This window comes from Macaca mulatta, chromosome 12, assembly GCF_049350105.2.
Source record: "Macaca mulatta isolate MMU2019108-1 chromosome 12, T2T-MMU8v2.0, whole genome shotgun sequence".
In the NCBI taxonomy this organism is placed as follows: domain Eukaryota; kingdom Metazoa; phylum Chordata; class Mammalia; order Primates; family Cercopithecidae; genus Macaca; species Macaca mulatta.
This window is the reverse complement of record NC_133417.1, coordinates 102,313,743-102,326,708: the sequence shown is the minus strand read 5'-3', so window position 1 is coordinate 102,326,708 and position 12,966 is coordinate 102,313,743. Positions and strand designations below refer to the sequence as shown.

At 44.9% G+C, this 12,966-nt stretch overlaps 1 pseudogene; it reads left to right on the top strand.

Moving 5' to 3' along the window:
- The first annotated feature begins 8,584 nt into the window (after positions 1 to 8,584).
- On the top strand, positions 8,585 to 10,094 carry LOC697644 (nucleophosmin-like; annotated as a pseudogene).
- Positions 10,095 to 12,966: the final 2,872 nt, after the last annotated feature.

The window sequence follows — 12,966 nt, the reverse complement described above, 5'->3', positions numbered from 1 at the left end:
TGAAAAAGATTGAAAGACTATTACAATGAGCAACCGTATATTTTCCACTTAAATTCAACAATTAAAATCTTTGCTATTTTGCTTTTATATGTTTATTTTATTTTTTTAATTTTTATTTTTTTTGAGACGGAGTCTCGCTCTGTCGCCCAGGCTGGAGTGCTGTGGCCGGATCTCAGCTCACTGCAAGCTCCACCTCCCAGGTTCCCGCCATTCTCCTGCCTCAGCCTCCTGAGTAGCTGGGACTACAGGCGCTCGCCACCTCGCCCGGCTAGTTTTTTGTATTTTTTAGTAGAGACGGGATTTCACTGTGTTAGCCAGGATGGTCTCGATCTCCTGACCGCGTGATCCGCCCATCTCGGCCTCCCAAAGTGCTGGGATTACAGGCTTGAGCCACCGTGCCCGGCCATATTTTAAATAGTGAATTTCTTGAGTATTGCTGAAGAGAAGTTTGGACTAGATAAAACAGGAGGAGGCTAATGAGCTAAACAAAGTGGGCGATTGCTTGAATGAATGATGAGGTGGAGAAGGGTGGAAATCAGGCACAGATGGAAGGGTTTTCCTGAAGAGGAGGAGCAACATCTTTCCTGAGTCCATAAGGAAAAAGATATCGTGGGCTATAGGCATGAAAGTTCATCTATGGCATGTCAGAATTTCAAAACAGTTTTCTTGGTGCTTTAGAAACAAGTGGACACAGGAAAATGAGACTTGTGTAAAAAATTCATGCAAAAAGAAACTGGTAAAGTTTAACACTCAGACACTCTGGTGTCTATAGTATGTATAATGTGTAATGTATAAACTGATGCTTTGCATAGTTTTGGTCACAGAAGCAGAATATAATTTATACATTTGGGAAGAAAATCACTTAGCAACAAGATGATCACCAAGGAAGAACTGTTCACATGCCACATATCTAGGTCATTGTTACATAAGTGTGGCCTGGAGATTGGTATCAATGTCACATGGGGATTTTAGAAACACATGCTAGTAAGCTCCATCCGGAACCTGAATAAGAAGCTGCATTTTGGGGCTGGGCTTGGTGGCTTCGCCTGTAATCCCAGCACTTTGAGAGGGTGAGGCGAGCAGATCACCTGACGTCGGGAGTTCAAGACCTGCCTGACCAATATGGAGAAACCCCATCGCTACTAAAAATACAAAATCTGCCAGGCATGGTGGTGCATGCCTGCAATCCCAGCTACTTGGGAGGCTGAGGCTGCAGAATTGCTTGAACCCGGGAGGTGGAGGTTGTGGTGAGCCGAGATCACACCATTATGCTCCAGTCTGTGTAATGAGCAAAACTCCGTCTCAAAAAACAAAAACAAACCTGCATTTCATGTACATTAAAATTGAGAAGCACTAGACTAGGACACCACTCCATTCTTAATATGGCAATAACACAGTAAAAAAGGGATGGAAGTGCCTATTTGGGTGTGGAAGCAAGTGGGCCTTAGACACAGATAGCCAAGAGGTGATCAAAACAGTTCCAGGAAGGTACTTTGCTGGAACCTGGGTGAAATTAAAAGAGACGGTGCAGGGAGCCTTTTTAATTTTAATAAAATCCATTGCTTTTTCCAATAAAGCAGGTCAGCATAATGTAGTTAATAAACCTCGTAGGTGTATCTCCGTATTGCTTCTGCTGCTTACTAGTTGACTGACATTGGTTGTTGGAGAGTCTTGGACTGGAAGAGGAGAGCTCACTGTCTTGACACTGGTATGAGATCGCCTGGGGGAGCCAGGTAGCCTTTGGGAATCCTGGCTCTGTGCCCTGACAGAAGAGTGGAACAGGAAGTCAATACAGTATAGGTTTAACAGTTGGCTCTGCAGTCAGTCCTGGATTTGTAACCTGGACATGCCACTAGCTGGTTATGTGACCTTGGGCAAGTTTTTAAACCTTTCTATGCTTCAGCTTTCTAATTTGTAGAATGGGGATAATAATAGTACCTACCTCAGTAAGTGGTGGTCCTTGTAAAGATTAGCTAAGATAATGTATATAAAGCAAAATGCCAAAGCACAGCACTTAATAAATGTAATGGCTGCAGCTGTTGACATAGTTATTTTATTATTATTATTTTAGATGTGAGGTCTTACTATATTGTCCAGGCTTGTCTCAGACTCCTAGGTTCAAGCAGATCCTCCTACCTTGGCCTCCCAAAGTGCTGGGATTTGCAAGTGTGAGCCATCGCTCCTGGCCTGTTATCATGAGGGAAAAGACCTCTGTTATTGCTGACATTAGAAGGGATGGAGATTGCCAGGTGGCTTGAGGAGCAAGCACTTTGGAAATAACTCTTGAGGAGATAAAAGGCACTCATCAGGGACATTTGGATTGTCTGGGAATCCCAAGAGATTGCAGGGTATTCTTTAAGTACTGCTCAACAGTCCAGCTGGCTAGAGAAGGTATTTGGTTGGACTGATCTGCAAGTGCAGCAGAAGGAAAGAATTAGGGGACTGGTGTGAGTTTAGCTGAAGACTTAAAAGCATAGATTTGGGCCGGGCATGGTGGCTCACACCTGTATTCCCAGCACTTTGGGAGGCCAAGGCGGGTGGATCATTTGAGGTCAGGAGTTCCAGACCAGCCCGACTAACATGGTGAAACCCTGTCTCTACTAAAAAGGCAAAAAAATTAGCCGGGCATGGTGGCGCATGCCTTAGTCCCAGCTAATCGGGAGACTGAGGCAGGAGAATTGCTTGAACTCAGGAGGCAGAGGTTGCAGTGAGCCAAGATCACGCCACTGCACTCCAGCCTGGGTGACAGAGCAAGACTCCGTCTAAAAAAAAAAAAAAAAATATATATATATATATATATATAAATTTACTCTTTAAATCTTCAAATCATTTTAGATGGAACTAGTGTCATTCAGTGGTTAGAAGCACCTGAGAAGCACACCCATTAAGTTTTATATCTCTGGGAATAGTGACATGATTCTACCCCGAATGCTAAACAAATGAGATCTATAGTCCAATATATTTTCATTTTCTAATGGGGATTTTTACATTTTTTTTTCTTTAATTAATTTATTTGAGACAGTGTCTTGCTCTGTTTCCCAGGCTGGAGCGCAATGGCATAATCTCAGTTCACTGTAACCTCTGCTTCCTAGGTTCAAGCAATCCTCCCACCTCAGCCTCTTAAGTAGCTGGGACTACAGGCACATGCCACCATACCAGGCTAAGTTTTGTATTTTTTGTAGAGGTAGGGTTTTGCCATGTTTCCCAGGCTGCTCTTGAACTCCTGAGCTCAAGTGGTCTGCCCGCCTCGGCCTCCCAAAGTGCTGGGATTACAGGCATGAGCCACTGTGCCTGGCTTATTTATTTATAGAGCTGGGGTTTTGCTATGTTGCCCAGGCTGGTCTTGAACTCCTACGCTTAAGTGATCCTCTTGCTTCAGTTTCCCAAAGTGCTAGGATTACAGGTGTGAGCCACTGTGCCCAGCCATATATTTTAATTGCATTGAGTAATCATGAACAAATGATCTACTTGGCTTTTGAGTTCATGAGATGATAACTTTAAGGAGGTTTGAGAAATGTTTCTCAGGGGTGTAAACACAGTATCTATAATTTAAATCACGAGGACTTCATTCATTTATTTGGCAAATATTTACTAAGTGCCAGCTATCTACAAGGCATTTGCTAACTATTAATACTATAAACGTAGTTGAAAAGGTCCTTCCCTGTAAGGTGCTGGAAAAACTTCCTTCACCTGGGACCTTCCTTCACGTGGGAGGAGGAGGGAAAGGAGATTAGGTGGGAGTTTCAGGAGGAGGGCATACTTTTTTTTTTTTTTTTTTTTTTTTTTTTTTTTTTTTTTTTTGAGACGGAGTCTTGCTCTGTCGCCCAGGCTGGAGTGCAGTGGCCGGATCTCAGCTCACTGCAAGCTCCGCCTCCCGGGTTTACGCCATTCTCCTGCCTCAGCCTCCCGAGTAGCTGGGACTACAGGCGCCCGCCGCCTCGCCCGGCTAGTTTTTTGTATTTTTTAGTAGAGACGGGGTTTCACCGTGTTCGCCAGTATGGTCTCGATCTCCTGACCTTGTGATCCGCCCGTCTCGGCCTCCCAAAGTGCTGGGATTACAGGCTTGAGCCACCGCGCCCGGCCTAGGGGGCATACTTTTTAGGGAAAAGTTAGAATTGCATATATGGTGTTGAAAGGGACAATGAAGAGCCTTGGCAAAAGAGTGAAACTGGGAAAGCTTGGATTGTGTCTAAGAAAATAGGGTGCGGGGACAGCCCAAATGGTGAGAAATAGTGGAAATCAGATGTAGCCCCAAGAAGTCAGGGCCAGTATCTGCTGTGTCTGTTCAAATCTGAATCTACAGCGCCAAGTACAGTACTTCCTTTCCTAGGCACCCAGTATGTATTTATCGAACAAATGAATGGATGAGAGGTATTTTGGATTCAGATTATAGAATGCCTCTGTATTAGTCTGTTTTTGCATTGCTATGAAGAAATACTTGAGACTAGGTAATTTATAAAGAAAAGAGGTTTAATTGGCTTATGGTTTTGCAGGCTGTGCAGGAAGCATGTGCTAGCATCTGTTTGGGTTCTGGGGAGGCCTCAGGAAACATAATCATGGCAGAAGGCAAAGGGGGAGCAGGCACAGTCACATGGCCAGAGCAGGAGCAAGAGAGAGAGAAGGGAGGTGCCACACACTTTTAAACGACCAGATCTGGCAGGAACTCACTCACTATCACGAGAACAGCACCAAGTAGATGATGGGGCTAAACCACTGGGGAGAAATTCACTCCTATGATCCAGTCACCTCTCACCAGGCTTTAAAACTGGGGATTACAGTTCTACATGAGATTTGGGTGGGGACACAGATCCAGACAATATCATCACTCTCTAAAGGCCATTCTTAAACTTTATCTTACAGGCAATGGGTAACCACTGACTATTCAGTATTCACTTATTCCACAAGTATTTACTGAAGATTTTAAAGTAGGGAAATGGCATGAATTGAACTGTGCTTGCATGAAGATTAATATCTCTAGTTCATTTCCTTGATCCAGATCATAGATATATAAATAACTTATCCAGCAAATGTTCTCAGAACTGAATTAGTTCAAAGACGCTCAGACTACGTAATGGTACCCACCCAGATGCTTTCCTTCCACCTCCTTAACTGTGATACTGTGGCCCCTGCTGGTCGCTGCCTCCAAGCTGGATAACCACTGCCCAAGAGCTGGGACAATTGTGGAAGGGAACGGTATCAAATTAGTTTTGTGTTCTTCGGATTACTTGCTTGTTTGCTTCTTTCCTTAAAAGTTTACTTTAGAGGTCTAGAGGGTGTTAGTCAGAAAAATAGCTTTTTTATAGCACAAACGGATCTAGGATATTCCGTATTTTCCAGGGGAAAATGATTTATAGAAAATCTTCCAAATGACCCTGGCTAATTGGATTTGCAGACAGAGTGGGGATGGACATTTTCCATATGAGGAGTTGGGACGGGTGAGCTGTTCGTGCTGTTTCTGGAGCTTGGAGCTGGAGCACTCTGCCCAACCACCCCAATAGATCATGTATACATGTGACAAGGCAGGGAAACAAACAGGCAATGCTCTGAAAAGGGATGCATGAGAGCTATTAATATTGTCTTGGAGAAAAAATAAAAGAACAAGAAGGAAAATCTTTTTTGAATGCAGTGCTGTTTTCTTGTGTGCTGAAATTTACTTATTTATTTATTTCATTTTTTGAGACAGGATCTCACTCTTTTGCCCAGGCTAAAGTGCAGTGGCATGATCACAGCTCTCTGCAGCCTCAACCTCCCAGACTCAAGTGATCCTTGCACCTCAGCCTCCCAAGTAGCTGGCACTACAGGCGTGTACGAGGCCTGGGTATTTTTCAAATTATTTGTAGAGATGGTGGTCTCCCTATCTTGCCCAGGCTGGTCTCAACTCCTGGGCTCAAGTTATCCTTCCACCTCGGCCTCCCAAAGTGCTGGGATTACAGGTGTGAGCCACCATGCCCAGCCTAAAATTTTTGTCTTGCTAGCTTTTTGTTTTTGTTTTTGTTTTGAGATAGGGTCTCACTCTATCGCCCAAACTGGAGTCCAGTGGTACAATCATGGCTCACTGCACCCTTCACCTCCCAAGCTCAAGTGATCCTCCCACCTCAGCCTCCCAAGTAGCTGGGACTACAGGTGCATGCCACTGCACCCAGCTAATTTTTGTATTTTTAGTAGCGGCTGGGTTTCGCCATGTTGCCCAGGCTGGTCTCGAGCTCCTGGGCTTAAGGGATCCGCCTGCCTCGACCTCCCAAAGTCTTGGGATTACAGGCATGAGCCACCACACCCAGCTTCTCTTGTTAGTTTTAACAAGAATCAATTAACTGGGGCCTAGCAAAGAGAAGAAAATCATTCCTGATTTTGGTGAGATGTGTGCAAATAGACAATGTCTAAAAAAGAATGTCATCATGATTAGAACCTTTGTGTTCAAAGGAAAAATTATAAAACCTACATTCATTCAGTAAGTAATTTAAGAACACGCTTTTACATCTGATTAGTGCTTTATAATTTCCAAATGCATTAGCATTCATTTGCTCACTTATTTCTCACAGCACCTTTAAGAAGTAGACACTTCTTATGCCAACTGCACAGATGAGAAAATTAAGGCTAAGAGAGGTTAATTGATGGTGCAGTTATTTCAAGCATGGCTGGTCTGACTCCAAGCTGATGCTCTTGCCACTGATGCATGTATTCAGTGTTATTTTCAGCTTTTTTTTTTTTTTTTTTTGAGACGGAGTCTCGCTCTGTCGCCCAGGCTGGAGTGCAGTGGCGCGATCTCTGGTCACTGCAAGCTCCGCCTCCCGGGTTCACGCCATTCTCCTGCCTCAGCCTCCCGAGTAGCTGGGACTACAGGCGCCCGCCACCTCGCCCAGCTAATTTTTTTTTTTTTTTGTATTTTTAGTAGAGACGGGGTTTCACCCTGTTAGCCGGGATGGTCTCGATCTCCTGACCTCGTGATCTGCCCGCCTCAGCCTCCCAAAGTGCTGGGATTACAAGTCTGAGCCACCGTGCCCGGCTATTTTCAGCTATTTTAACTATCAAAATTAGTTTTTAACCCTGTTGTTCTGAACTAATGAGAAGTATATGATTTTTTTACCAAAATTCAATAGGACTGATAAAGTCAAAGTCACCAGGAGACCAGAAGGATGGAAAACCTTATTACAGAGTATAGAAATAAATGAATATTTAATGTTTGATAGAGAATGAATTACAGCGACATAAAAAAATGGAAAAATTTTGCCAAAACCCTGTTCAAAGGGAAAACATATGGCTCATTGAAAGATGAGGCACTAAATGGAAATTAAATAATGGAAAATTGTAAATAATTAATGCCTTGGCATGTGTGTGTACTCTGATAAAGACAAAACTTTCTTTTGTCACTTAGTTAACTGGTTTCATGAAGTGAAACAAGTTTAGGACTGAGGGGAAATAGTTTTTTTTTTTTATTCTCCAATTTAAAACTTTCAATTAAAAAGTAAACTTTAGGCCGGGCGCGGTGGCTCAAGCCTGTAATCCCAGCACTTTGGGAGGCCGAGACGGGCGGATCACGACGTCAGGAGATCGAGACCATCCTGGCTAACACGGTGAAACCCCGTCTCTACTAAAAAATACAAAAAACTAGCCGGGCGAAGTGGCGGGCGCCTGTAGTCCCAGCTACTTGGGAGGCTGAGGCAGGAGAATGGCGTGAACCCGGGAGGCGGAGCTTGCAGTGAGCTGAGATCCGGCCACTGCACTCCAGCCTGGGCGACAGAGCATGACTCCGTCTCAAAAAAAAAAAAAAAAAAAGTAAACTTTAATGTTGAAAATGCTAACTTGGGGAGGGCAGAAATATCACACACAAGGCTGTCACTTCACACTTGGAGGGTTGCACAGCAGCCAGGCAGAGGCGCTCCTCACTTCCCAGACGTTGGGCAGCTGGGCAGAGGAAATAGTTTTATGAGCAATCAATCTAGGTGTTTCCTGGAGGTCGAGTTTTCAAATCCCACAGATGATCACTGTTTACTCCCTGCTTGGTGTTTCCTTGTGTCATTTTGTGAACAGTAGCTCTGATTATGTCCAAATCTCTGTTGGCTATTTAGTGATGCCCTTTCTCTTCAGGTTTTGAGATAGTGTCCTCAGTTAGCGTGTGTGCCCCCCCCCCCCCCCACATATATATATTTTGAGACAAGTTCTCACTCTGTTGCTCAGGCTGGAGTGCAGTGGCATGATCTCGGCTCACTGCAGCCTCAACCTCCTGGGCTCGGTCGGCTGATTCTCCCACCTCAGCCTCCTGAGTAGGTGGGACTTACAGGCACATACCACCATGCTCAGGTAATTTTTGTGTTTTTTTAGAGATGGGGTTTTGCCATGTTGGCCAGGCTGGTCTCTATCTCCTGGGCTCAAGTGATCCACCTACCTCAGCTACCTAAAGTGCTGGAATTGCAGGCGTGAGCCACTGCGCCCGGCCAGATAGCAAAATATTTGAACTCTTGTGGATGTGGACAGAATGCACACAGAACATTCCTGGTATGATTCTGTCCTACGCGGCTATTCTGTGGGGCAGCGTCGGTTTATCTCCGTCCGCCTTCTCTCCCACCGAAGTGCCCGCCGCCACCTGATGGAAGACACGATGGATGTGGACATGAGCCCCCCGAGGCCCCAAAACAGTCTTTTCGGTTGTGAACTAAAGGCCGACAAAGATGATCACTTTAAGGTGGATAATGATGAAAACGAGCACCAGTTGTTTAAGAACGGTCAGTTTAGGGGCTGGTGCAGAGGATGAATTGTACGTTGTTGAAGCAGAGGCAATGAATTACGAAGGTAGTCCAAATCAAGTAACACTGGCAACTTTGAAAATGTCTGCGGTGACTCATACCTGTAAATCCCAGCACTTTGGGAGGCCAAGGCGGGCGGATCACGAGGTCAGGAGATCGAGACCATCCTGGCTAACATGGTGAAACCCCGTCTCTACTAGAAATACAAAAAAAATTAGCCAGGCGTGGTGGCGGGCGCCTGCAGTCCCAGCTTCTCGGGAGGCTGAGGCAGGAGAATGGCGTGAACCCGGGAGGCGGAGCGTGCAGTGAGCCGAGATTGCACCACTACACTCCAGCCTGGGTAACAGAGCAAGACCCTGTCTCAAAAAAAACAAACGAAAACAAAAACAAAAACGAAAAAAGAAAATGTCTGTACAGCCAACGGTTTCCCTTGGGGGCTTTGAAATCACACCACCAGTGGTCTTAAGGTTGAAGTGTGGTTCAGGTCCAGTGCATATTAGTGGACAGCACTTAGTAGCTGTGGAGGAAGATGCAGAGTCAGAAGATGAAGAGGAGGAGGATGTGAAACTCTTAAGTATATCAGGAAAGTGGTCTGCCCCTGGAAGTGGTAGCAAGGTTCCACAGAAAAAAGTAAAACTTGCTGCTGCTGAAGATGATGATGAAGATAATGATGACGAAGAAGATGATGATTTTGATGATGAGGAAGCTGAAGAAAAAGCACCAGTGAAAAAATCTATTTGAGATACTCGAGCCAAAAATGCATAGAAGTCAAATCAGAATGGAAAAGACTCAAAACCATCATCAACACCAAGATCAAAAGGACAAGAATCCTTCAAAAAACTGGAAAAAATTCCTAAAACACCAAAAAGACCTAGTTCTGTAGAAGACATTAAAGCAAAAATGCAAGCAAGTATAGAAAAAGGTGGCTTTCTTCGCAGAGTGGAAGCCAAGTTCATCAATTATGTGAAGAATTGCTTCCGTACGACTGAGCGGGAGGCTATTCAAGATCTCTGGCAGTGGAGGAAGTCTCTTTAAGAAAATAGTTTAAACAATTTGTTAAAAATTTTCCGTCTTATTTCATTTCTGTAATAGTTGATATCTGGCTGTCGTTTTTATAATGCAGAGTGAGAACTTTCCCTACCATGTTTGATAAGTGTTGTCAAGAATGTGTTGTCCAAAATGCCTGTTTAGTTTTTAAAGATGGGGCTCCACCCTTTGCTTGGTTTTAAGTGTGTATGGAATGTTATGATAGGACATAGTAGTAGCAGTGGTCAGACATGGAAATGGTGGGGAGACAAAAATATACATGTGAAACAAAACTCAGTATTTTAATAAAGTAAAAAAAAAAAAAAAAAAAAAAAGGATGCATGCAGGACACAAGGCAACTGCCAGCACTTTAGTGTGCCTTGGATGCCCCTCTAGGGTCCCTTTTCCTTGCCTTTGTCTTGGCCTCTGACCTGGCCATACACTGAGGCAATGGGAGATGAAGTAGCCTGGGGACCACCAGTTGCCAGGCAGCAGAGTAGCAGCTGGGGTGTTCAGAGTAGGACCACCACATAATTCAGTCCCCTCTTGCTATTGCCAGAACTTGCCACCCTCTTCCAGGGGCCTCTGCCTTGGCACATGCAGTTGCCACTATTCAGAAAAGCCCTTTGCTTCCCCTTCAGCTGGGTGGTCCCCACTAGTTCTTTGAGAATGGACTCCTTCGACTTCATTAGGACATCTCTGGCGAAGGTGCTGCATTGTGTGCTTCCCCAGCACCTGGGGCACACACACTTCTCCCTCGCTCTACGACGTGGAAGTCGTCTGTTCACTCGTCTTCCCCGATGGTCTGTGAACAGCGTGACGACGTGGGATGGACACACAACTCACCCTCACGCCCCCAGCATCCGTCTGCTGCTCCCTGTATATGTGCAGATGGACTCAGTGAATGACAGCCGCTGCCTGAATTATTTCAGACAGGTGATTACTGCTGGGAGTTGTGCAAGAACGTCTAAGCAGCCAAGCAAATAGGCATATTTTTAAGCAAATAATTCTTTGGTCTTCATTCACAAGGTGGGAGAGTATTCTATTTCATCACCTGGTAAGAGCGTAAAACTGCTGTTCTGTGAAAACCTTTGTTCAAAATATTCTATTTCCTGTAACATTCTTAGCTTCTGACAGGGGGCAGCAGAGCCTAGGAAAACAAAGGCTGGCCCCGGTTAATTGTGGCTTGCACACCTTCGGAGCCAGACCTTTAATGATTTTCAGAAGAAACCAGCCCTTGGTATCTGACAAACCTCACTGTTGAATAAAGACTTTAAGGTAAAGGCTGGCTTTTATTAAAGTAGTATTCTTTTAAGGCACTGCAAACAACTTACTGTTTTTATAAAAGGAAAAAAAAAAAAGACAAAAAATAAGGCAAATAACCATCTCTTTCATTTTATCACAGTCTTGAAATAAGATGGATGCTTATTGTTTGCCATGATGCTAGAGCATGAAGTATTTCCAGCTGGTGTTAGGGAGAATGTCGAGATTTACAAATTATGACCAGATGCTGGGGCTATTGTCCTCTCACCCCCATCATCCTGGAAAAAAAAAAGACATAGTAAATAATAATAATAATAATAATAAAAACCTAGGCCAGGCATGGCGACTCACTCCGGTAATCCCAGCACTTTCGGAGACTGAGGCTGGCGGATCATTTGAGGTCAGGAGTTCAACAGCAGTCTGGCCAACATGATAAAACCCTGTCTCTACTAAAAATACAAAAATTAGCTGGGTGTGGTGGCACGGGCCTGTAATCCCAGCTACAGGAGGCTGAGGCACAAGAATCACATCAATCCAAGAGGCAGAGGTTGCAGTGAGCCGCGAGCGAGACTCCATCTCAAACCAAACCAAACCAAACCAAAACAAAAAACCCAAAAAACCAATGAAAGCAGTGGAGATAATAATGAAAGCAAATGGCCAGAACCAAAATCCTCCTTGCCCCACCATTATGGCATGAACCCTTGGGGGCCCAGGCTCATGCTTTCTGCCCCTTTCTATGTCCAGTGCCCAGTGCAGGCCTGGTGTGTGGCAGCAGGTGCTTGGCACACGCACGTGGAATGGAAGGAACATCTCTGGCCTGTTCACATCTTAGTTCTCTAGGGGAGTTTCTAAGTCATATATGACACCCTATTGTCCCATAAATATACTCCATGGGGAATGTGCATTCAGAAACATGTACTATCCCATATCTAACTTCAGGGACTCTGCTACTTTTCCATTATTTAAAGCTATGCAAAGGAGAGCAGGGGAAAGAAAAGAGGGAGGAGTCCCTGTGGTTGCCCATGGGTTTGCACAGGTAAGAGACATACAGGCGGGCTGGATCTGATTGGCAGTAATTTGGCCCTCAGTCCACATGGTCACCTTGAAACCAGGAGTACAGAAGAGGTCTGCAGGGTATCCTAAGGCTCTCTGATGTCTGTCCCCGCCTTAGTCTAGGAGTCCTAGTATAGTTCAGCGGGAATTCCCTCATGTTCTCCTTTCTAGCACTGTATAGCACATTACATGAAGCTTTCTATCTTCTCAGTGTGTTTGTGTTTAGACTTCTGCCTCCAGTACTGTTAGGTTCTGCTTGTACTTCTCAGAGGAAGATTTTTTTTTTTTGAGTCAGAGTTATGCTTTTGTCACCCAGGCTTGAGTGAAATGGTGCCATCTCGGCTCACTGCAACCTCCACCTCCCAGGCTCAAGGGATTCTCCTGCCTCAGCCTCCCAAGTAACTGGAATTACAGGCCTGTCCCACCACACCTTGCTAATTTTTGTATTTTTAGTAAAGATGGGGTTTCACCATGTTGGTCAGGCCGGTGTCAAACTCCTGACCTCCAGTGATCTGCCCGCCTCAGCCTCCCAAAGTACTGGAATTACAGGCGTGAGCCACCATACCCGGCCCTCAGAGGTAGATTTTTATTTTTATTTTTTGAGACAGTGTCTTGCTCTGTCGCCCAGGCTGGAGTGTACAGGCACAACGTGATCATGGCTCACTGCAGACTTGACTTCTTGGGCTCAAGTGATCCTTCCATCTCAGCCTGCTGAGTAGCTGGGACTACAGGCACACACCACCACGCTCAGCTAATTTTTAATTTTTTTGTAGAGATAAGCTTTCACTTTGTTGCCCAGGCTGGTCTTGAACTTCTGAGTTCAACCGATCCTCCCTCCTTGGCCTCCCAAAGTACTGGGATTATAGGCATGAACCACCATGCC